The sequence below is a fragment of the Epinephelus lanceolatus genome, chromosome 17 (assembly GCF_041903045.1).
Source record: "Epinephelus lanceolatus isolate andai-2023 chromosome 17, ASM4190304v1, whole genome shotgun sequence".
NCBI lineage: Eukaryota > Metazoa > Chordata > Actinopteri > Perciformes > Serranidae > Epinephelus > Epinephelus lanceolatus.
In genome coordinates, this window is record NC_135750.1 from 11,554,660 (window position 1) to 11,577,750 (window position 23,091).

General features: G+C 42.7%; 1 protein-coding gene across 4 annotated transcripts in view; it reads left to right on the forward strand.

Moving 5' to 3' along the window:
• The window catches only part of wdpcp (WD repeat containing planar cell polarity effector), a 117,043-nt gene that overhangs the window by 4,068 nt on the left and 89,884 nt on the right, over window positions 1-23,091 (forward strand). For 3 of the 4 annotated variants that reach the window (XM_033613954.2, XM_033613955.2, XM_033613957.2), the window contains one exon: window positions 17,137-17,243. The exons of the other annotated variant lie outside the window; for it this stretch is intronic. The gene's annotated coding sequence lies outside the window, so the exon portion shown is untranslated. The remainder of the gene's footprint in view (window positions 1-17,136; window positions 17,244-23,091) is intronic. 4 annotated transcript variants of the gene reach the window in all.

Below are 23,091 nucleotides of genomic sequence, written 5' to 3' on the forward strand. Positions count from 1 at the left end.
TATCTGGTGCCAGTTTGCCATGCCGGCCTGATCCTCTATGTGTATGCTGTGAAAACAATCGGCATTGTGGGTGTTTTGTCCCACCCACCAGGCAAAACCTGGAGCCCCATAGAAGCGAGGAGAGTGGGCAAAGTTCACACATGCATACACTTACACACTAAGCTTAGCAATGCCTGCATTTTCCTCACATACATGTGCACACATACAGAGTAAACTGTCGCGCTCTGAGCTGTGAAAATCTTGATAAGTTCATGACAGCATGAAGAGCAGCACGTCTCTCTCTCTGTACAGTGTCTGTCTCCTCTGCTGACCCCTCTCTCTGTCCTTTGTCCACTTCATCGCCTCCTCCTCTTTTGTTCCCTTGTCATTTCACCTCCCTCACCTCCACCCTTTCTGTCCTCTTCTACTTTATCTCCTCTTATTCTGCTCCTCCACTTGTCCCTGCAGAGTGCACCTGAGTGACCCTGTTACGTGGGCAGCTGGGAGGCAGATAGCCAGCACACCCACTGGCCTCAGTATCGCCCTCTTATCTGCCTTGCTAGACCAAATAGCTTCCAGAGTGTACAGGCAGACACGGTGAGATAGCAGGTTGCATTCACACGAGCGCAACCACATAAATACATAAACAACACACAAACATCATCGTCACTGCTATCTCCCATCATATTCAACTTCTCTATCCCAGTGTCATCACCCTCAGTACTTTGTGGTATATCTGTGTCTTAGTCGTGTCATGTTCCTGTCTTAGATCAGTTGATGAAGCTTTAGATCAGATGGAGCAGATGATTTTTATTCCCGACACTGTAATGCAGATAGTAGCTGTGTTTAAAAATGAGCCTACGTGGCCCTGTCCTGTCATTTACTATTATTTGCAGTAACCATATTAATACACTAGGTGTCAGTATACAACTGCAGTTAACCACAGTCCCTCTTGGCTGTCACTTAACACAGCACTTTGAAAGTGGTGTTGATGGATTTGCAGTGAAGACTCTCCAGAAACACTTGTTGCTGCAGCAGTAGTCTTGCCTTTAAGAACTGGCCTGGTGGCTGGAGTGTTGTCAGTTCAAATTGTCACGCTGTAATTTTGTAACTATGTGAAACTGAGTGATGTGGACATCCTTTTGCTTTGTTTAAAAATGTTAATGGTAGTGTACATAAAAGGGTGGGCTTGTAAGCTTTTTGCAGGGCTAAACTCACTACTTGACAATGACAAATTGTATTTTTAAAACCCAAAGCACCCTTTCCTTGGATATGGGTGGTATAACAATCTAAGCAAGCAAGTGAAGTATGATTTATTGCACTTTAAAAACAGAACTTACTAAGTGCTCTACTACAGGAAGAAGAAAACAGATAAGGATAGATTGAAGAGACTGAAGACAGTATCTATGAAAAATAGTGTAACAGTGGATCATATTCATCCCATTAAAAATCAAATGGCACATAACCTTTTGTGTCTCCCTTTTGAAGGTATGTCTAAGATGCTTAACATGACAACAGTCCAGCTGGGGAAATAGTTAAAGCTTTAATTTTGGCGTCATTGTCCAATAATTCCAAATTACACTTTGAGCATGTTTTAATGCAAGTGGTCTGAGTGAACACTAGCTTTGTGCATGTCCATCTGGCTCTGTTTTCAGGCTTATGAAAATGTAGCCTGTGACAGGAGATTTTGTCCATTTTCATCAGGTCATTTTCAGAGAGAGCAGCTGTCAGGAATGTCAAAACTGCTTGTAAATGGCAGTCAAACTTTAAACTAGGCAGCGGCGATCAAATATGAATCAAGATTCTGTTACTGCATTGCCTATTTCTTGCTTCACATGTTTTCAGAAACATTTTTAAGTGCGCTGCTGCGCTGTAAAATGAGTTTGTGACCTGACCACTATGTTGAAATAAGTCGAGCCAAAACAAAGCACTGCCCACCAGCCGCAGCAAACTTTCCATTTACAGCTAAACATCACACCTAAAAATGTTTCTGAAAGCATTAGACCTATTGTAGCTTCAACTGCAAAAAAATATTTGTCTTTGAAGAAGTTTATCTCTCTTTGAGCTCATTGCTAACACAGCTTTTTCCTGAGAATTTGTGTGCTAATGCTCATTGTGCTCAAAAAACGTAATCTATCTAAAACTGACATGTCATGTGAAAACAAAATTTGTATCCATAACAGACCCAGTGTATGTGTAAACCACATTCTTACCCAGAAAGTCAAATTATGTGGGCCAGATCAATTCCCATGTCACCAAAGCTGCATCTAATCACTCAGCATATATGACATACCTTTTAATAATTCTTGTTCTCTATTCAAAGATATTTTTCCAGGCCCCATTTTTGTTTTACACAAAGCAGAGCACATCTTCAAAATAACCCTTTGCTGAGCTGAGATATCATGAATCAGTTGCTTCCAGAAATAGCCTGCAGATCCATTTGAGCTGTTGTTATTGTGCAGCTTTGGCACTTTTAGGACAAGGCCCAGAGGCGTATGAATGTTTCCAATCTGCCTTGATGTACCTACTACCTCCCTGACTTCCTCTGTCACTGATTGTCTGTGATTGAAACCTGAGGAGGACTTTGTTTCTAGCCAAGTATTGGCTTGCTGTGGGGGAAAAAAGACAACCAAGCCCTCAGTCAGAGAGAACAGAGACCTCTGCAAACACACCAACTAACTTCTCAGCACTGATGCAGAACTATTCAATTAAATCTCATACTATACACACACTGAGCCACCCTCGGAGGTGTGTTTCCTCCTCTGAGCGTGCCTCAGCCACACTCTGCCACTCTCTCTCTCCCTCCCTCTTTCCTCCTGAGGTGTTTGCATAGGGAAATGGTCCGTGAAATGGCTTTGATGGAATCAAACTCCATATTAAGACAAATACATATTTCATAGCAGTTGATGGACTGATTGATGGGGCTGTGTCTTCATTTCCTCTGTACGTCACCGCCAGAGAAGATCTTTATCAGAAACAGTAATATGAAGGATCATGGCTCGGCTTGTTTCAGAGAAGAGAGGAGTTGTTCGCTTGTCGTGTTGTGACTTTGAATGATTCTTGGTGTGAGTATCTGAGTGTCTTTATGTGTAAGAGGGTTTTTCTGTGTTTGTGTGCTCCTGCAGCACCTGTTTGCTCGATAGTGGCCACAAGGGGGCACCAAACTGCCACATGTTGATGTTGTGCCTCTGTCCTAACTGAAAGCTCACTCTCCATTCCCTCTGCTGTTGACAGCAACAAACACACTTTTTAAAAACTCACTGAAGGATGACCAAAAATGCAGCGGCAACAGTGTCCTGGATCGACAGCCAGTTGATGTGGCAGCAAACTCACATCGGGAGAGGGTGGAAGGCGGTTTCACGTTTTTACCAATGCAAGTGTTGTTTTAGCATAACAAGGCTGGCTGACAACCCCCTCTGACCCACCCCACCTAGCCCACTCGCACCACCTTTCATTAACCTCAAAACCCAAATCCATCCAACTGGACCAGTGACGGCAACTCGCTGCCGATGCTGGCGGTCACACCCCTCTGCACAGCCATAATGGGCCATGGCACAATTGGGGGCCACGTAACCAACAACATTCCCAGTCCTTCCAAGAGGCCGGTTGCCTGCAAGTTACCAGCAACACTGCTTGTCCCTGTTTGTCTGCACTCACCAAAAGGAAAGAATGTTTTCCCCCACAACATGGCTGTGTGGGGATTAAGGCCCATTCTGAGTGGCCCCAGGTCGTGCGGCAGATGTTAGCCAGGATAGTGCTCGTTGCCGTGCCGACAGTGAGCCGGTGGGATCGGCCCGCCCCGACGCCGTTAAGCCTATGTACATGTATGGGAGGGTAAAGGGGGAGATGTGGGCCGGTGAAGGGCCTGTCACACATTGGTGGGAAATTTGTCACAGTGATCACACACTTACTGACACTGTCTCCGATCGTCATCACACACATGCACATACATATAAAGAGCTTCACACGGCTGGCCTGTCCCAGGTTTGTGTGACATCAGGACACAAGTATGTGTGAGAGTTGTTTTAGACCCTGACCCCTCAGTATCTGTGGGTGAGGGAACGTTTTTACTGAAATATGTTTATTAATTTATGATTAGCCATGTCCAGACTACAGAAGGTACAGACATACTTTAATGACATGTACTCAAATGATCGGATCAGCTTCAGTGCAGCCTGCATAAGGTGTGACTTTATCAATAGCATCTCGTGGGCTTTCAAACCAACACATCATCCGTCAAACTCACTTCCCCTGTGTGAGCACTCATTTACCCTCCCAGATGATGTTTTAAGGCGATGTGTTGTTTTAACTGCTAAGCTCTCAAGTGCTTGTCTCACAGAACCTCTAATAAAGATTACTGTACAGTTGGCATCATTGATGACAGAAAAATCATGAGACATCGTCAATTATCGTCAATTATGGACGATTCAGTTTTGTTCAAAGTATTGATTTAACTTGGCAGCATTACAACAATAGTAAGAAATCTGATCACAGCAGCTGGACAGTAGATGTAACAAAATATTCCTTTCATCCCTTAGACTAATAATGTATGGTTGACATTTTGTTAATATAGATGTACAATTATGGGACTTAATGCATGAAAGAAGGAGAGAAGAATTTAAAAGTTTCATTTCTAGTATAATATCTAGCCCCTCTTTAGCATTTTTTCTCATTTCCCTCAGTCTGTACTGTAACCATTTACCCTAACCGCAGTGAACTCTGTTTGAATTGTAGGCGTGGGGTGAGGTTGTATGGTTGTTTGATGTGAAAGACGAGCCTGTTCTCTTTTACGTCAGACAGGTCTAACTGCAGGGTGAATGTGTTTAACATGGGGGCCCAATGCAGGCCCCTGTGGTACTTGTAACCGTCAGGCTCAATGGAAAGAGGATACAGGGTCTGACAAGACATGACTTGACCCAGCGGTAGAGGCAGAGCCCCGCTATTGTCCTGAATAAACAGCAGAAATCAGTGTTGGAGAATTTCCCCTTATCCTTGTGTGTGTGTGTGTGTGTGTGTGTGTGTGTGTGTGTGTGTGTGTGTGTGTGTGTGTGTGTGTGTGTGCGCGCGCGCGCGCGAGAAATCTGTATGTGTGTCTGACAAAGTGAAGGGAACTCCTTCGGGGCAAGCAGAGCACAACACTGACAGAAGCAGTGTGTCTAAGTCGGTGGACACAACTTCCACAATGACTGTACTCTCTAAGGAAGAGTATTGGGCAGGACTGGGCTGTTTTCACGCACGGCTGGGTGTTTGGGCGCTCTGACAGATGGAGAGTAGCCAGATGTGTGTGTGTGTACATGCATGTGCGTGTGCACAATTGTCTTATTTTGTGCTTCCATTCTGCTGATTTCAAACCTCAGCAGCAGCTTGACTGACCCCTTACTGCGGGGCAGGCGACAAATAACTACACTCCACCATGATGGGAAGAACTTTCCCAAATGTGTCTCTTGACACTGTAGAGGTTCAAAGGCCAAACTAATTTTAAGGGTTGACGGTCATGCTTTCTTTGAAGTGTGTGTATTGTTATGGCATGTGGTTCAGCAGGTAATGGGCAGACATATTCTTTTCACAGTATCGGTTCCTTCGAGTTGATGCATAAAATGTATTGGAACTTGAGTTTTTATACTTAAGATTTTAAGATTGTAGACTTTTTATCCAAAATATGGTGTCAGTTTCTCCATGAAACTCCATTATAGTACCTTCATGTTTGATAGCTAGTGCTGCCTGACGCCAAAACTTCTCTTTTAATGCATTTCTAGGCATCATGTAAAGATTTTCATTAATAAAGTTAAAATATTAATTTGGCATTAATAGGCATTGATTGATTAGGCATTGATTCAGTATCTCATTTGTATGTACGTAGGCTTTGTAGGCTCAGTGTGATGTTACAGAAATGTCAATGACCAACGATCTGTCTTTCTTTGAGGAGCAAGTAGCAGAGGTCCTAGTTACCTCTACAGTCTTGTGCTGCATTTATGTGGTTTTGGAGTAATCTGAGAAATGAGTTGCTGATCTTATTTCCTGCTCACCTGATCGTTTTTACTTTCCTCTACGTTATCAACGTGTTGTGTCAATGCACTAAGCAATTAAATACAACGCATCTTCTTTGTAGTGCCCAAATTTTTTTCCAATTACGACTTAAAGCTGATGAACACACTGAAGTTGTATTATACTGTTATATTATACTGATATCATGATATGAGGTAAGATATTGTCTTAGATATTGGATATCTTAATATCTTAAGTGCTGTCTTCTACTGGTTTTAAAGGCTAAAATAAAGTAAAGTGATGTTATTTTCTGAATTTATTAGACTGTGCTAGCTGTTGTGTTATTTGCTTTTACCCACTTAGTCATTGTATTGACATTACTGATTATTATTTATCTGTAATCTCACTGTGTAAATGTTTTCTGAAACCACCATTAGTCAACCCTAAAATATTGTCACAATATTGACATCAAGATATTTTGTCAAACATATTGTGATATTTGTTTTTCTCCATATTGCCCAGCCCTATATGAAGGTCATTGCAATTGTCAAATAAAAAACAATGAACACACCACCGCCCCGAGTGAAGATCATACTATAGTGATAAGGTGTGATAGACAACTGCCAAGAAGAGCTTGAGAGTAGAGGCTAGAAAGGATTTTATTTCTGCTTCCAGACAGGAGCGTACTGCAGCAGGGGGAGAAGGGAGATATGACACCAGCGTCCATCTCTGAGGTCACAGCAAAGGGGACAAATGTCTTGGTCCAAGTGCCATCGACGTGCGACCACTCTGTGCCATGTCAACCTGTCAGAGAGAGAGAGAGAGGCAGAGGGAGGCACTGCCTGCTGAGAGGTGTCCAAGGTGTCATGGCCTCGTCTGGGAGGTGACAGACAGCGTGTGTGTGAGTGTGTGACGGGGAAATAAGACCGCTGAGAAGTCTAGGGGACGCTCATCGTGACCTTTCGTTTTGCCAGGGTCCATCTCGCTCTGTGCATCTGACAACAACTTTAAAGGACCCCGTCTTCCTGAGCCCTTGACAGGTGTGTGTGTTTGTGTGTACCTGAGGGTGCATAGAGGTTGTGTACACCAATTGTATGTGTTTACACACTCAAAAATAGAGCGAAAGGACATTTTTGTCTTAAACATTTTGCAGAGATGCAGATACATAATATTCCCTAGCTGCATTCCTTTCGATCCACCATACAGGGAGAAAGTAGTTTCAAGTAAACACATTTGCACCAATTGAACTAATGGTACAGCTGTTGAAGGATAATTCTGTATTTTTCAACCTGGACCCTATTTCCTAGGGCGGGGCATATGGCAACAAATCTTCTCATGATAATTTCCCCCCTGTTGACAGATATTGATATTTATTATGATAAATAAATTGATAAAGCTGTGAGTTTGAAAAGTATCCTGGCAATATCTGATACCTGAAGAAACCAAATGATTTTCCAGTTTCCCATGGCACTCGTCATAAAGCTGGGGCAGAAAAATACTTCCTGTCTGGGAGCTTGTACCTGCAGTCTAGCACTTTAATTAATTTCCTGAACCCGTCTTTCTCCACGGTGCTCACGAGCACTGCATCTCTGCTCCTTTTCGATCGCTCATCATGTGGGGTTACAGCGGCAAAAGAGGACTCTACTGATTGCTGTTTTGGCGCAGACTTGCTGGCGCAGAATAGGACCCTAGTATACCAGAGTGACGACACTTCCATTGTGTCCTGTGGTATGCTGAAGTTATGCCTCACACGTCCTCTAGTGGGGCATGAGGGCATTACCTTTCCTACCAGAAAACCCATTCACTTACAGTATGTCTGACGCGCACTTGTTTGTAAGTTGATGAAAACGGCCTTGTTTTTACTTTTAGGTGTCTTGGTCATATTAAGTCATGCTTATAATTAAAATTTAAAAACTGTAGAGAGTAACATTATGGTAGACAACTGTTTGTTTGTTTTTTGTTTGTTTTTTTACCTGTAAACGGGTCACCGATGCTCCTTTTACGGTAGATTATGGTAGATTATGCTTTTAGGTTTGCATGACTTTGGAAATGCACAAGAATTCTTGGTTGGCAGCAATGCAGCAATACTGAAGTTCAGTTAGTTCTTGGTCGGATATGCACACGCTATCCCGCCACTAGAGGGCACATGACCAATTTTCCGCTTGACTAATGTCGCTACTCTGGTATTGTAGGGTCGTAGTGCAGGAATGCTAGGCTGTTGAGAAACACGTGTTGGTGGACTTACTGCAGTTTTGGGCCGCATTTTAATGCACTCAGTGTAGTCACTGGGACCCCACCTTTTCAGGTGATGGAAAAGATTTGTTGTGTTTTCCCTCCAGGTTGGCACCAGCCGCCAAAATATTTTGTAAATAGTAATTTTATCATAGTAAAACCCACTTCGTTCAAAGTCGACATAAACAAACCATCACCAACTCTGGTTTGGTTGAAATAAACCCTTAATTCACCCAATTAGATGTGAACATTATTGTCCTATACCTGCTAAAATTACTTTTTATTTAAATAGAGTCTGGAGGATAGGCAGTGGGTATTTTGGGGCTGTTTCTGGTTAACCGAAAAGGATCCTACTCTCTTACAAAAAGGTATTTCTCTTTAGGGATTTCTTCCATAATGTTGTCAGACACTTAGAATAGTAATCTGAGCACGTCTGTGTAAAAGTCAGCACTTTCAGTAGACATAAATTGATGGTGCACATATGCTCCGAGTGGTTACATTGCAGCCTTCTTTACGCCTACCAGCTGCAGCACTCTGACTTAATACTGGACCTGTTGCAAAAAATTGGACTTGTGTTGGTTCTTGTCTGTTTGAGCCATATATGTTCGTGTTTCCTGCATGTGTCTGCTCACAAATAGACATATGTCATCAATTGTGTTTGTTTGTGAATCCATGTGTGTGTTTACCGTTTCTACGTGTGTTTGTGGTCAGGAGGTGAGGGGCAAACAACAGGGCATCAAACAGCTTTAAGAGAAGAAAATCCAACAACATAAACAAAACCACGGTCAGTGTGACACGCGTCACCTTCGCTGTGACAGGGGACAGACACCGGAGAGGCACATAGTCCCTGAGAATCTCTTTGAAGTCAGCCAGAAATTATGCCGCTGGTTTGGAAGTATTGTCTTTCTTGCCCTTGGGCGTTGTTGTAGGGCAGATGCACTCGGCTTTTAGTGAAACACTTGCCAGGATTAGGCCTATTAGCTGAGCAGGGGTGAATGACAGCTATTGCTGGTTTAGTGGAATCCGGTCTTTATGTAGAAATTTTGGATTGTTGTAACATTTTGTAAGCTTGATTAAGCCAGAGGTCTGCCTCTCTCTTGTTGCATGTCTTCTCCAACAAATTTCCTGACTAATCAAGACTGACTCTTCTCTGAACGTCTCTTTTTCTCCGTCTTTCCCTGCCTGCCTGTCTCAGTCATTACTGGTGCTGTGTTTGTGTTTCTGCTCCAGGCGTTGGGTAAATACCTCTGCTGGAGTAGGTTTTTTTTACCCCCCTTCTTCCCACCTTCCTCCCTCCATTACCTCCTCTAATGACGTTTACACATCTGCTTAGAAGAGCCTCCACTCATCTCTCTGTCACCCCGTGTCCGTCTTTCTCTCCCGCCCTTTGCACGTGGACACACTGAGGCTGCAAGAATATGTTTAAGAATTATATTCTCGATTATTTGGCTACTGAATTGATATCCTAGTAGTGCAATTCAGACACACATAATGTTCACACCACCTTCCTAATAGACCAACAAAAATGAAAAGTTAATTCACAAAGAGTTCTGGGACATAAAGATATTCACACACCTACACTGAACAAAAATATAAACGCAACACTTTTGTTTTTGCTCCCATTTTTCATGAGCTGAACTCAAAGATCTAAAACATTTTCTATACACACAAAAGACCATTTCTCACAAATATTGTTCACAAATCTGTCTAAAATCTGTGTTAATGAGCACTTCTCCTTTGCCGAGATAATCCATCCCACCTCACAGGTGTGGCATATCAAGATGCTGATTAGACAGCATGATTATTGCACAGGCAGATGGCAGACAGCGTGTGTGGCGTTGTGTGGGTGAGCGGTTTGCTGATGTCAACGTTGTGGATCGAGTGGCCCATGGTGGCGGTGGGGTTATGGTATGGGCAGGCGTATGTTATGGACAACGAACACAAGTGCATTTTATTGATGGCATTTTGAATGCACAGAGATACCGTGACGAGATCCTGAGGCCCATTGTTGTGCCATTCATCCACGACCATCACCTCATGTTGCAGCATGATAATGCACAGCCCCATGTTGCAAGGATCTGTACACAATTCCTGGAAGCTGAAAACATCCCAGTTCTTGCATGGCCAGCATACTCACCGGACATGTCACCCATTGAGCATGTTTGGGATGCTCCGGATCGGCGTGTACGTCAGCGTGTTCCAATTCCTGCCAATATCCAGCAACTTCGCACAGCCATTGAAGAGGAGTGGACCAGCATTCCACAGGCCACAATCAACAACCTGATCAATGCGAAGGAGATGTGTTGCACTGCGTGAGGCAAATGGTGGTCACACCAGATACTGACTGGTTTTCTGACCCCCCCCCCCCCCAGACCCCCCCAATAAAGCAAAACTGCACATTTCAGAGTGGCCTTTTATTGTGGCCAGCCTAAGGCACACCTGTGCAATATTCATGCTGTCTAATCAGCATCTTGATATGCCACACCTGTGAGGTGGGATGGATTATCTCGGCAAAGGAGAAGTGCTCACTAACACAGATTTAGACAGATTTGTGAACAATATTTGAGAGAAATGGTCTTTTGTGTGTATAGAAAATGTTTTAGATCTTTGAGTTCAGCTCATGAAAAATGGGAGCAAAAACAAAAGTGTTGCGTTTATATTTTTGTTCAGTATATAAAGGGTGATAGATGTGTATGAGAGAGAGATTTGTAACAACTGCAAAAAGGACGTCAGTACATCTCTTTGGCTGCAAAATTAGATCTCTTCCATTTCTAAGATCTGCTTTATTGTGGCCACTTGTGCAATAGTCATAGTAATAAGTTTTGTTTTTACTTTTTAAAAGGATTAAATGATTCCTTAGCTGTAAATATTGCGATAATAGATTCAACATTTAAGTTGTTTTTCAAGCAAAAATGTCGAGTTTGTCAATTTCAGCGTCTCAAACGTGAGAATGTGATTTTATACTTTTCTTTGTCCCCAAAATGAGTGTAAACTAAATATTTTGGGGTTTTTAATTGTGTGATGGATAAAACAAGGAACTTAAAGACACTTAAAGACGCTCAAGGAAGTTATAATGTGCATTCTTCCCATTATTCTGACATTTTATGGACAACATTTAATCAATTAATTGAGAAAATTATCGGCTTATTAATCAGTAACAAAAACAGTCATTAGTTATAGCCTTACAAACTTGTTTGTCATGTTAGTGATAGTTATGATCCTCTCTCCTGGTGTCTGATTACGTGTTTGCACACTGTGGTCAAATTTCCTTTTCCCAATTTAGCATTTGTACTTTGCTTTTCTCTCTTTTGTCATAAGATGTGTCATAATGGGACAAAAAGACTTTTTTATTCTGGACACCTGAACTTTTCAACTCCTCACCTCCACATGCCCTCAAAACCGGGAATAGTGCTTCAAGTGATCCACACACATAAACATTTGCATGCAACACTACACACACACACAGGCATACACACACAGGCATACACACACACACACATGCATCAGTCGATAAAGAGACTTGCCCAGCGGTCATGTCACTCGAGCTTCATTTTCCCGCTGATTGACATGGCCTGTAAAACACACAGTCACACACACATATGCACATGCATACAGAGTGACTGTACCTGTCACCTCTGTTGAATAGTATTACCTTTACCTCATTTTGTTCTGCCTGTCAATCACCTCTATTCTTCTTCTACCGACAGCTGAATGGGCTCCTGTGGGACTCTGTAAAGTGTGTGTGTGTATGTGTGAATGAAAGCCTGTTGCCTGGCGCCACTTCGCCCACCCTCCACTGTCATCCACCAAACTCTCTTGTAAACCTGTCTTAATGGGACAGTTGAGAAGATGCACTGTACTTGTGTGTGTATCTGTGTGTGTGCATGTACACTGCCGCCAGGCCTCACAGCATGTTAACTCTGAAGAAAATAGTTTTCAGCTCGTCCCCTCTCTTTCTCTTCTCAGCGGGTCAAGTTCAGTAATGCCTTAGGTCCTCAACAAACCCACCAAAATAGAGTGACAGACAGTGAAACTTGACAAGAACATGACTAAGCCCCACTAGTGACGCCTACAGTAGAGCCCCCAGGTGAGAGGCTACAATGTTTACACCCCACAGAACACGCCACAAAAATATAGCATGTCTGATGTTGTGCCCTTTGACAGCTTATTTTCTCTGCTTAGAGAAACAATTGTCAATCAGACCTCTGTAGGCATTATTAAGAGTGGGAGTATCATCTTGCTGCATAAATAGCTACCTAGACACATTCATGAAAAGTAGCGGCAGAAAAACAGTGACAAGCACTGATGCAGCTGTATGAGTTGTACAGAAATAACTCTTAAATCAACATTTTTCTGTGCTGTGTCACCAGTAGCTGTTGAAAGTGCAGGATACACTAGTTAGCCACTCTTGACTTCCAGTTAAATACAACAGTAATGCCCACAACTGTTTATTACTGTAATTACAGGTATAGCCTGTGGTGTAAAAGTAAAAAAACATTGATAACCACCAGAATAAAAAATCTTAAGGATTTTCTAGTGTCATTAAAAGGAGACAAGCAACATTAATGATAAGGATTGCAAAGCTGCTCACTGATTAACTGTGTTTTATTGGGTCAGCATCCTTTCCAATATCTTGGATAACACCAGGCGAAGGTACTACGTGATGTGAAATGGGCAGGTGCATGTTGGTGATCTGAAAATAGTGCAAAGTCAGTTATTTTAATTTGGCTTACTGATTTGGCCCGCCCACCAACATGGCAAACAGTTGCAGCAGCTGTGGCTTTGACAAATGACTCATGGAGGCAGTTAAGATACGTTGAAACCTTTAGTGTCCAATAGCTGCTTCTTCTTAGTCATAACTTAGTCACGCATCCATTTTCAACCGCTTATCCGAGGCTGGGTTGCAGAGACAGCAGGCTGAGCAAAGTACTCCAGACGTCAGTCTCCCCAGCAACGCTTTCCAGCTCCTCCTGGGGGATCCCCCAAGTGTTCTCAGGCCAAATGAGATATGTTATCCCTCCAGTGTGTTCTGGGTCTGCCCTGGGGCCTCGTACCAGTTGGACATGCCCGGAACACCTCTGACAGGAGGCATCCTGATCAGATGCCCGAACCACCTCAGCTGACCCCTTTCGACACGAAGGAGCAGTGGCTGTACTCCGAGCACCCTCCGGATGTCCGAGCTCCTTACCCTATCTCTAAGGCTGAGCCAAGCCACCCATCAGAGGAAACTCATTTCCCCTCATACAGTGCCCTCCAAAAGTATTGGAACAGTGAGGCCAATTCCTTTATTTTTGTTGTAGGCTGAAAATATTTGGGTTTGACATCAAAAGATGAATATGGGACAAGAGATCAACATTTCAGCTTTTATTTCCAGGTATTTACATCTGGATCTGATACACAACTTAGAAGATAGCACCTTTTGTTTGAACCCACCCATTTTTCATGAGAGCAAAAGTATTGGAACATGTGACTGACAGGTGTGTTTTGTTGCCCAGGTGTCTCCCAATTACATTGATTATTCAAACAATAAATAGCACTGAATGTCTGAGCTCAGTTTCAGATTGGGTACGATAGGTTTTGCCTGTGCAGACTGCATTTAGAAGTGGAACCAACATGAAAACCAGAGAGCTGTCTATGGGTGAAAAAGAAGCAATTGTGAATCTGAGAGAAGATGGACAATCAATCAGAGCCATTGCACAAACATTGGCCATAGCCAGTACAACCATTTGGAATGTCCTGAAGAAGAAAGAAACTACTGGTGTACTAAGCAACAGACGTCGAACAGGTAGACCAAGGAAAACATCAGCAGTTGATGACAGAAACATTGTGAGAGCTGTAAAGAAAGACCCTAAAACAACTGTTAGTGACATCAGCAACAACCTCCAGAGGGCAGGAGTGAAGGTATCACAATCTACTGTTCGCAGAAGACTTCATGAACAAAAGTACAGAGGCTACACCAGAAGATGCAAACCACTCATTAGCAAGAAGAATAGGAAGGCCAGGCTGGAATTTGCCAAAAGGTACAGAGATGAGCCTCAAAAATTCTGGGAAAAAGTTTTATGGACTGATGAGACAAAGATTAACTTTTTCCAAAGTGATGGAAAGGCGAAAGTTTGGAGAAAGAAAGGATCTGCTCATGATCCCAAACATACAAGCTCATCTGTGAAACACGGTGGAGGTAATGTCATGGCTTGGGCTTGCATGGCTTCTTCTGGGACGGGCTCTTTCATCTTCATTGATGATGTAACACATGATGGCAGCAGCAAAATGAACTCAGAAGTCTACAGAAACATTTTGTCTGCTAATTTAAAGAAAGATGCAGCCAAACTGATTGGGAGATCCTTCATCATGCAGCAAGATAACGACCCAAAACACACTGCCAAAACAACAAAGGAGTTCATCAGGGGCAAGAAGTGGAAGGTTTTAGACTGGCCAAGTCAGTCTCCAGACTTAAACCCAATAGAGCATGCATTTTACCTGCTGAAGAGGAGACTGAAGGGAGTAACCCCCCAAAACAAACAACAACTGAAAGAGGCTGCGGTGAAAGCCTGGAAATGCATCACAGAAGAAGAATGCAAAAGTTTGGTGATGTCAGTGGGTCACAGGCTTGATGCAGTTATTGAAAGCAAAGGATTTGCAACTAAATATTAAGTCTCTTTCACTTTAATCTATTTTAAGTTTATATGTTCCAATACTTTTCCTCACCTAAAAATTTTGTGTTCCATTACAAATAATGCTATCTTCTAAGTTGTGTGTCAGATCCAGATGTAAATACCTGGAAATAAAAGCTGAAATGTTGATCTCTTGTGTCATATTCATCTTTTGATGTCAAACCCAAATGTTTTCAGTCTACAACAAAAGTAAACGAATTGGCCTCACTGTTCCAATACTTTTGGAGGGCACTGTATTCGCAGTCTCATCCTTTCAGTCATTACCCAGAGCTCATGACCATAGGTGAGGGTTGGGATGTAGATGGACCAATAAATGGAAAATCAGTCAAATTTAAACATATACTGTAGATATGATACACATATTTTTTTTAGATCACTATGAATTAATGTCCATTAATCTGCTTCTAAAGCTTATAAGCTCCCTAAAACTCCGAAATTTGCCCTAAGAATCATCACATTTTTAAGCTTTCTTCAGTGTCAGAGTAATCCAGTGATAGTTATTTGTGCGTCCATCGACACATCGCTAACAGGAACTGCTAATAGCTGATTCAGCACACTGTTAATAGTGCTACCTTGCTAAAATGTAAACAATTATAAGCCAGAAAAACAAGGCTGAAGTTGTAGCCCATGGCGTAACTCACCAAATGCATGACAACATTGTACTTCCTGTTTACAACCCTGAAGCATGACTGGACACTGTTGTTCTAAAACCTAGAGCATGATTATCCCCCAAATAGAAGTAAGACAAAAACTTAATAATATGAATGGAAAATTTCATAAATGAAGCACACTCATTAAGTTTGCAGTTTGCTTGAATTGACCTTTATTTTAGATTCTTTTCCTGAAGATTTGCACAAGTCTCCTCTCTACCACACAAACACACATCTTATCTGTTGTCTCAGTGGTCACCCCTCTCCCGTGATATATACATTAGCCTCCTTTCAGGGATTGGAGTTTTTGTTTTATCCCTTTTTCACCCCTAGTTATCTCCCTCTTTCTTCAGAGACATGTTGTTTTCAGATTTTGTCCACCTTTCTTTGCTCTGATATGACACTGGAAGCTGGAGGACTTCTCCCTCAAGGATACACTGAAGATAAGAGCTTGTGTGAGTCTGTGTGCAGGGTTTCATATGTATGTAAATGTGCGCATGTGTACATTTCCTCAGGTATCACGGTGAAAAGATAGGGGAGTATGCATCATACTGTATGTGCCTTTCCATGCATACGCATGTGCTCATGTGCCGTTCGAGTTCACATATCAGAAGTTTGAGAGATTGGACGCAGGACTGACTTGAGTACCTAAGTGTGTTTACTGAATAACTGAGTGTGTGTTCATGTAGTCTGTGACTGAGACTTGGCAGGAACTCCGAGGCACCTCAGATTGGAAAATATGCACTCACAATTATACACTCACACCCTACCTATCTCTCTCTGTATAGATATACTTTCTGGTCGCTCTTTGTATGTTCTTCATGTTTGCCAAGTTTCTCTCCGAGAGCCAAAACAAGACCAGGCAGTCGCTGAGAGAGAGAGTGAGCGTCTGCAGGAGATAAAGGTTGTGTGGAAAAAAAAAGTCAGAAAATTTCAAACACTGTCCTTTTGAGAGAGATGAGACAATAAAGAGTAGAGTAAAAACTGCAAGAGAGAAAGAAAAAATCAGACTCACTTAAAGGCTGTCCTTTGAGAGAGACGAGACAAAGAATGAGGAGAGTAAAAATTGTTGGAAAGAGAGAGTGAAAGCTTGCAGACAGGGTCAGAAAGCTTAATGCATTTCTAATAGGAGGTACCTCAGAAAAACATGGGGGACAAGAAAGAGGGGGAAAAAGATAAAAGGCATGGGACAAGTAGGCAGAGGGATGATAAGTGAATGTACAAGAGGCTAAATAAGAGAGAGAGAAGCAACAGGGAAGGAGAAACTGACAAACTTACACAGAACCAGGTGAGGAGATTATTGTGTGTGTGTGTTTAGTAAAGTTGTGTGTACTGGGGTCGGGGGAATGAGGCCGGGCTGTGATGGCCTTGTGTCAGTCACCCTATGGCAGCTCTTTAACCCTGTAATTTACCACATCACTCTTCTCACAGTGATGGGACCACTGCACCAGCTGACAGCACTGCCTCTGGCGTGTGTGTTTGTGTGTGTGTGAGAGAAAAGGAGAGAAAGATGGTTAGAGAGTAAGAGTGCATACCTGTGAGAAAGGATTCTTGAGATGTCAAACAAAATGTCTTTGAACCTTCCTTTATTTTATCTCTCTCTTTCTCTCTTGTTGCAGAGGAGCTCCAGATCTGCACCAAGGCCCTAATATACCCTGGGGTCATCGCCAAATTTGAACTCATTTGTTTATGACCCTGCTTCTGTTGCAGCATAAGCTACACCACTGTAAGTACGTCATAGTTATCTCACTTAAAGAGTAACCAGTCACCAGCCACTGGTCTATGATGCATGAAACTCTGCTAACCTTTATGGCACACATGTGCATGTAAAGACAAGAAAGAGAGCGCGTTGGCCATTCAAGATTGAAGTCGGTTCAGCTGAACATGCAAGTTTCTACGCTATAGAGTCTTCATCCTTCCTGTCTGGAAATAAAAGAATACTTTATAGATTTCCCAACATTAAGACAAACCCTGTTTATCCATGCAGGTGGCACAGAACATGAGGAACACCTCTCGATATCATATGATCCAGAACAACAACACCACTAAAGCTCTATATATACATGATGCAAGGGGGTTAACAGGATTTCTGTCATAGATACCTATGGCACTGTAGCATCAGCTTTAACTTTAGTTTAGTGTTGAATTTCACCCATTCTGACAACTCTAGACAAATCTATTTGCATTTGATTGGGCCATATTGTGCTGTAATTATACTACATTGTTTATATTTCTTTATTCACAGTGTAATGTAGAACGACAGAGGGAAGCACACCCTCAACAGTCTCTACTGACAAAACTTAAATGAGCTATATACAACATTCAGAGTGTTAATATAGCGGCAATCCACTATTTGCTATGTAAAGATATAGTGGAGTAATGACGTTCTGAACAGAGAGTAGAGTCACACCAACTCTGTGTAATCTGAGTATCTCTGTTAGTTGTAGTTGATAGTCTAGGGCCACGTATATGTTCGTGCATGTGAGTCCCTCTGTGTGTGTATGTGTATCACACTGGCTAGCTCATCGCCACTGCTCTGCACTCATGGAGGTTACTGTTGATAATACCATCCCGACCCATGCTGTGGCTGCAGAAGCAAAGCCACCTCCCATTAACCCCATAAGCTCTGTCAGCACTGTTGTTGTTGTTAGCGCTGTTAGCCGTAGGCTCAGCTATTTCCATGTTGACAACCGTGCGCAGACAACCTGAATCAGACTCTCAATCATAGATATACTCTGAATGTCATAAACATCTCCTTTAAAGGAGAAAACACAAGCATTGGTATCTCCATTGCTACTGTTGCCCCGATGTGTAGTTATAGGTTTTACAAGGCCCATATCAGCCATTGACCCCCTTTCTTACTAATGACCATCAGAATTCCATAACAAGTCAACACACATTTACAATTAAACCTGTGTAGTCTGTGCAGCTCCAGCGAAATATTTATATAGAGTAAAAAACTGTTTGAGGGGGCGTCAGTGTCTTAGTGGTAGAGCAAGCGCCCCATGCACAAGGCTGTTGCTGCAGCGGCCTGGGTTTGACTCCAGCCTGTGGCCCTTTGCTGCATGTCACTCCCTCTCTGTCTCCCCCTTCATGCTTGTCTGTCCTGTCAATTAAAGGCCAAAATGCCCCAAAAAATATCTTAAAAAAAAAAAAAAAAACCTGTTTCAGTTCCAAAAGCTTATCTGTGCATAGGTGGAGCAGGTGATGAATCACTGATTGTCCCTCCTGCCACACCATACATTTTCCCTCTCACTTTGGCTAAGGAAGAGTTTTTAGTTGGCGAAGTCATTGAGAGATTTCAGATGTCTTAAACCCAGCAACGCTATTACTGTCTTATTTTTTTTTCATCCTCACCATAATCACCTCGTCATATCTCTCAAGACAACTGGTTTGGTTTCTCCGTCATTCTTAGAACCCAAAGAAGCTCGGTGTAACCAAATGAGTTCATTTTTGAGAAGTCAGTATGTAGCTCTGTTCTGAAGGTACATTAAAAATATTATCCTGAACATGTCCATATTCAATACAGTAGCACAAGTGGTGTAATCCTTGTGAGCTAGTTGTCCAGTTTTGATGTGGAGACATGATTCATGATTGTTTACAATGGGATATTAAAGTGTAGGTGGTCAGTTTTTCCCAGGAAATGCATCTCTGACTTTAATGTGTAATTCCAAAAATATATGTATTTTAACATGCATCCAGGTGCACATTAAATTATTCAGAAGATTTTCACTTGGCGGTATGTATGCCCATGCAGGGTGCTTTGTAGAGTCGTTATACGATAGTAGAAAGGTCAGGACATGTCCTCTGTCCACCAGGGACAGGATGTGGAGGATTGCCATGTTAGAAAGGCCGTCGGTAGAATTCAAAGTATAATGTTTGTGCCACACATACACCTGGACACCCACTGTAGCCGGACACACTGTGTCCATATATACACTTAAAGCATATATAGAACAATAGCTCTGTGTTAGATTGTGTCTGTTTGAATTGTGGCTGTTGAGAGCAAGAAAGAGTGAGAGATGAGACAGGACTGCCATCCAGATATCTTAGAAAGGCTTTCATTGTTTCTCTCTTTCACTCTGAGAGAACCAGCCTCAATTAAATATTTACTTAAAGTTCTGTCTCTGACTCTCTCTTTCTGTCTCTGGCACACACACACACACACACACACACACACACACACACACTGAAGCACACTCATACAAAGACTTTCTGTTGCTCTTGTTCCTCCTTGCACACACACACACACATACACATACTCTCGCACTCAGTAACCACCCAGAGGGGACAGTGAAAGAAGAGCAGAGAAAAAGATGCAGAGAGCAGACAAGGTCGTAGTTCCTGTGGACTGTCTTTGAAAGAGGAGTCGTATGTTTTCCCTCCCCTCCTTTGATGTTAAAGCAGCCTCTTTACTAGTGTAAAGACAGGGTACAATAACCTAGACCCCCCCACCCCCTCACACAGCCCTCTGTACACTGGCCGTACACCCCCACAAAGCTCTGCGGGGGGACAGGTAACCCACAGCAACCCCAGCCAGAAATCAGAATGAGTGTGGCAGCTGTCCAGGACCTGCGCGGCATGCTGCGTGCGTGTGTGTGTGTGTGTGTGTGTGTGTGTGTGTGTGTACATGCTTCTGTGCCTGAGTGTGTGTATCCATGTGTGTGCATGAACAATTTTGAGTGCAGTGAAGTCACTGTACAGGTCTTGTAGCTTTCAACAAAGTGGTTTAAAAAATATGAATGTTCTTTCTAAAAAGTGAAATATTTTAAATCACAGGTGATCCTATTCACAAGAATATTACCGCTCAGTTTAATACATACTTGTGTAGCGCTGGGTATTTTTTAAGTATTGACCAGAATAACCCAGTACCAAGTATAATGAAAATGTCTCCAGTCAAATGAGAACTACATTACTTTTGTCCCCATCCCAGGGGTGTGATCTTGGACTGTTCAGACTCCCTGCTGCAGTAAATTTTTTGTTGCTGCCATCGTCAGAGCTGCTGTCCTTCCAGCAAATGATTTCCCAACAAACCTGCACTGACACAGACTCTGTTGTTAAACCCGTTAATATCAGTTAAGTAACATTAGCCCTGTGATGCTAACAGTTAGCCCTGTCACTGTATGTGCGGCTTGGTGGACTCTCACAAATGTCCCCGTTGCAGAATTCAGTCCCACAGCAGCTACAGTCTGTGGTGTGGTGAAGTAGAGCGCGGCGCATTTGATGTAGTCAGCAGGTCAGTGTGCCAAGATGCCACCAAAACGTTTAAAAGTATGACTACAATACATGCCACTCCGTTCACATTATAGGTATCGAATGAAGCAGTCTATTGCTACTCTTCAGCTCTGCATTCTTTAAAAAGCAAGTCTATACAAAGCAAATGCTATATGCTATGCTCATGCTTGTCTGGGTGAAACTTCTGGTATTGCAAGTTTGATGGAGGGTATGACTGAGGTGTGTGTGTGTGTGTGTGTGTGTGTGTGTGTGTGTGTGTGTGTGTGTGTAGCCACCCCACAGACACAAACAGACATAGTAATCATAATAATATATATAGTAATCTATTGTAAGCCTAAGAAAAAAGAGGATATGACAGATCTCCAGTTGTCAGGCTGTTTGTCTCAGAGAACAAGTCCAAAATTACTTGAGACCTGTGTCCACATAGCGTTTTTATTGGCAGACAGAAAAGCAGTGGCAGGGAGCTGGGGAGCGCTTCATCCCAGTGTTTCGTAAAAAAAAAAAAAGGGCTCCCAGTGTAGGTTGTGTTTCTATGACAGCGATATCTTGACATTGATGTTAGCTAGGTAGCTAATGTACCTACGTTAACAGAGAGCTGACTACACAGCTACCACATGTATGGTGATAAAAGCACAACTCTGCTCACACAAATTGGCCTTTCTGTCTTTGTTGTAATAGTTTCTGACATAATAAACAGCTCAGGATAGACAGTAGCTAAAGTAGCGGCGGTGATACCGTCAGCGCCTTTCTGAAAAGTTTTCAACTAGAAGTGCTTGGAATGGCCACACAGAAAAAAGCCACAGGGCTCTGAAAAAAGACACCGGACACGGCACCTGCATGTGACCGCTCTCTTCTCACAGGGAGCAATTGACAAAAGACACTGGCACTAAGAAAATAATGCTGTGTATGTAGAGGCACGTAAAGCAACCTCACCAGATCTTGATTCAATTCTTGGCACAGTTAAATTCAATTCAGTAGAACTAAACCACAATTTAACGTTCACGACAAGTAACAACCACAACAACCAGTGGGTTCCCTGGGTCAGGGTCACTCACTGAGCCCAGTTTCAGAAACAATAGAGTATTAAGTATGAAGTAAAAGCAAAACCAGTGCCTAACAAAGTAAAAATAGGAGTAAGATTACTACAAGAGTTACTAAATGAACTAAAATGTTGGAAAAAAAGCAGACTGCTCCTGCTGATCAGTGTTGTACTGTATATGATAAAACAATGAGAAGTAGTATTACACGTGACTTTACAACAAAGAGCAACTCTAGCAGGTTGCTGCCTAAGGCAGCGCCGGAAACGTAATGCCACTTACATGATGACCTGAGAAATCGGATTGTAGTTAGTGAGCATGTCAGAAATGTACTGGGGAGCCAAACCAATAAGAAGTTAATTCTATATTGCACCGGTGAAGTTAATACAAGTACTGGAGCGATACGTTTGGGTTTGCGTGTAAAAAGGCCGCAGTGGGAAGTCATTAGACAAACATACTGATGTATCTGATGTGATGGCATAGAGGAGCAACAGTTGCTGTAAATGGGTTGATCTTCAGTTACCATTTTAGTACACGTCCTGACCAAACCTGCCATCATATGTATGTCGAGACGGGGCTCGTGGACACACATCATTCCTGTCCAACACACACTCACCCATTTACTCCCATATTTTCTGTATCTATGTCAGCCCCCTTGTTTCTTCTATTCTGCTAAAAATTCCGTGAGACCCCGACAGCTGCGCAGAACAAGGTCTCGAGAACTTTCAGGTTAGCCAGACTGGCAGTAACTAAATGAAAGCTGGCTGAAATGAGGTTTTCCCTCCAAAAGGGCTGACTTCCTCTAAAAAAGCTGGTTAGGAGAGGATAAAAGAATCCTCTTATGTCAGTAAACTCGTTACGCCGTTGCTGCCATGCCATGCTAGCCCCAGCGTTTCCATGGCACCCAGTGTTATCTATGTGTATTTTTGTTGGGACTTGTAGTTTTGGGGTTTGAGTGGCAAAATGAGATTTTTTCCCCCCACACCATGAGGTGCAAGAGGGGAGAGATAAGAGTCCCCTCTCAGCGTTAACGAGAGAAAATAAGAGAGAGAGAGGGGATGGAGAGACGCAGAGAATTAGCTGCACAGATAGAGAAATGAATGGCCTACACAGCAATACTGCTACACCTTTTGCTACAGCATACAAAGACTCTGCACCAGCCTGTGTGGAGCATATACTACTCTCATACACATCCTACTGTGTGCTAATCTGAGTCCGTCCCATGTAGGATGTAATTTACACAGTGAAATATCCAAGGGTCAAGGGCAGGTGTAATTGATTATTATTGATTTCACAGTATGA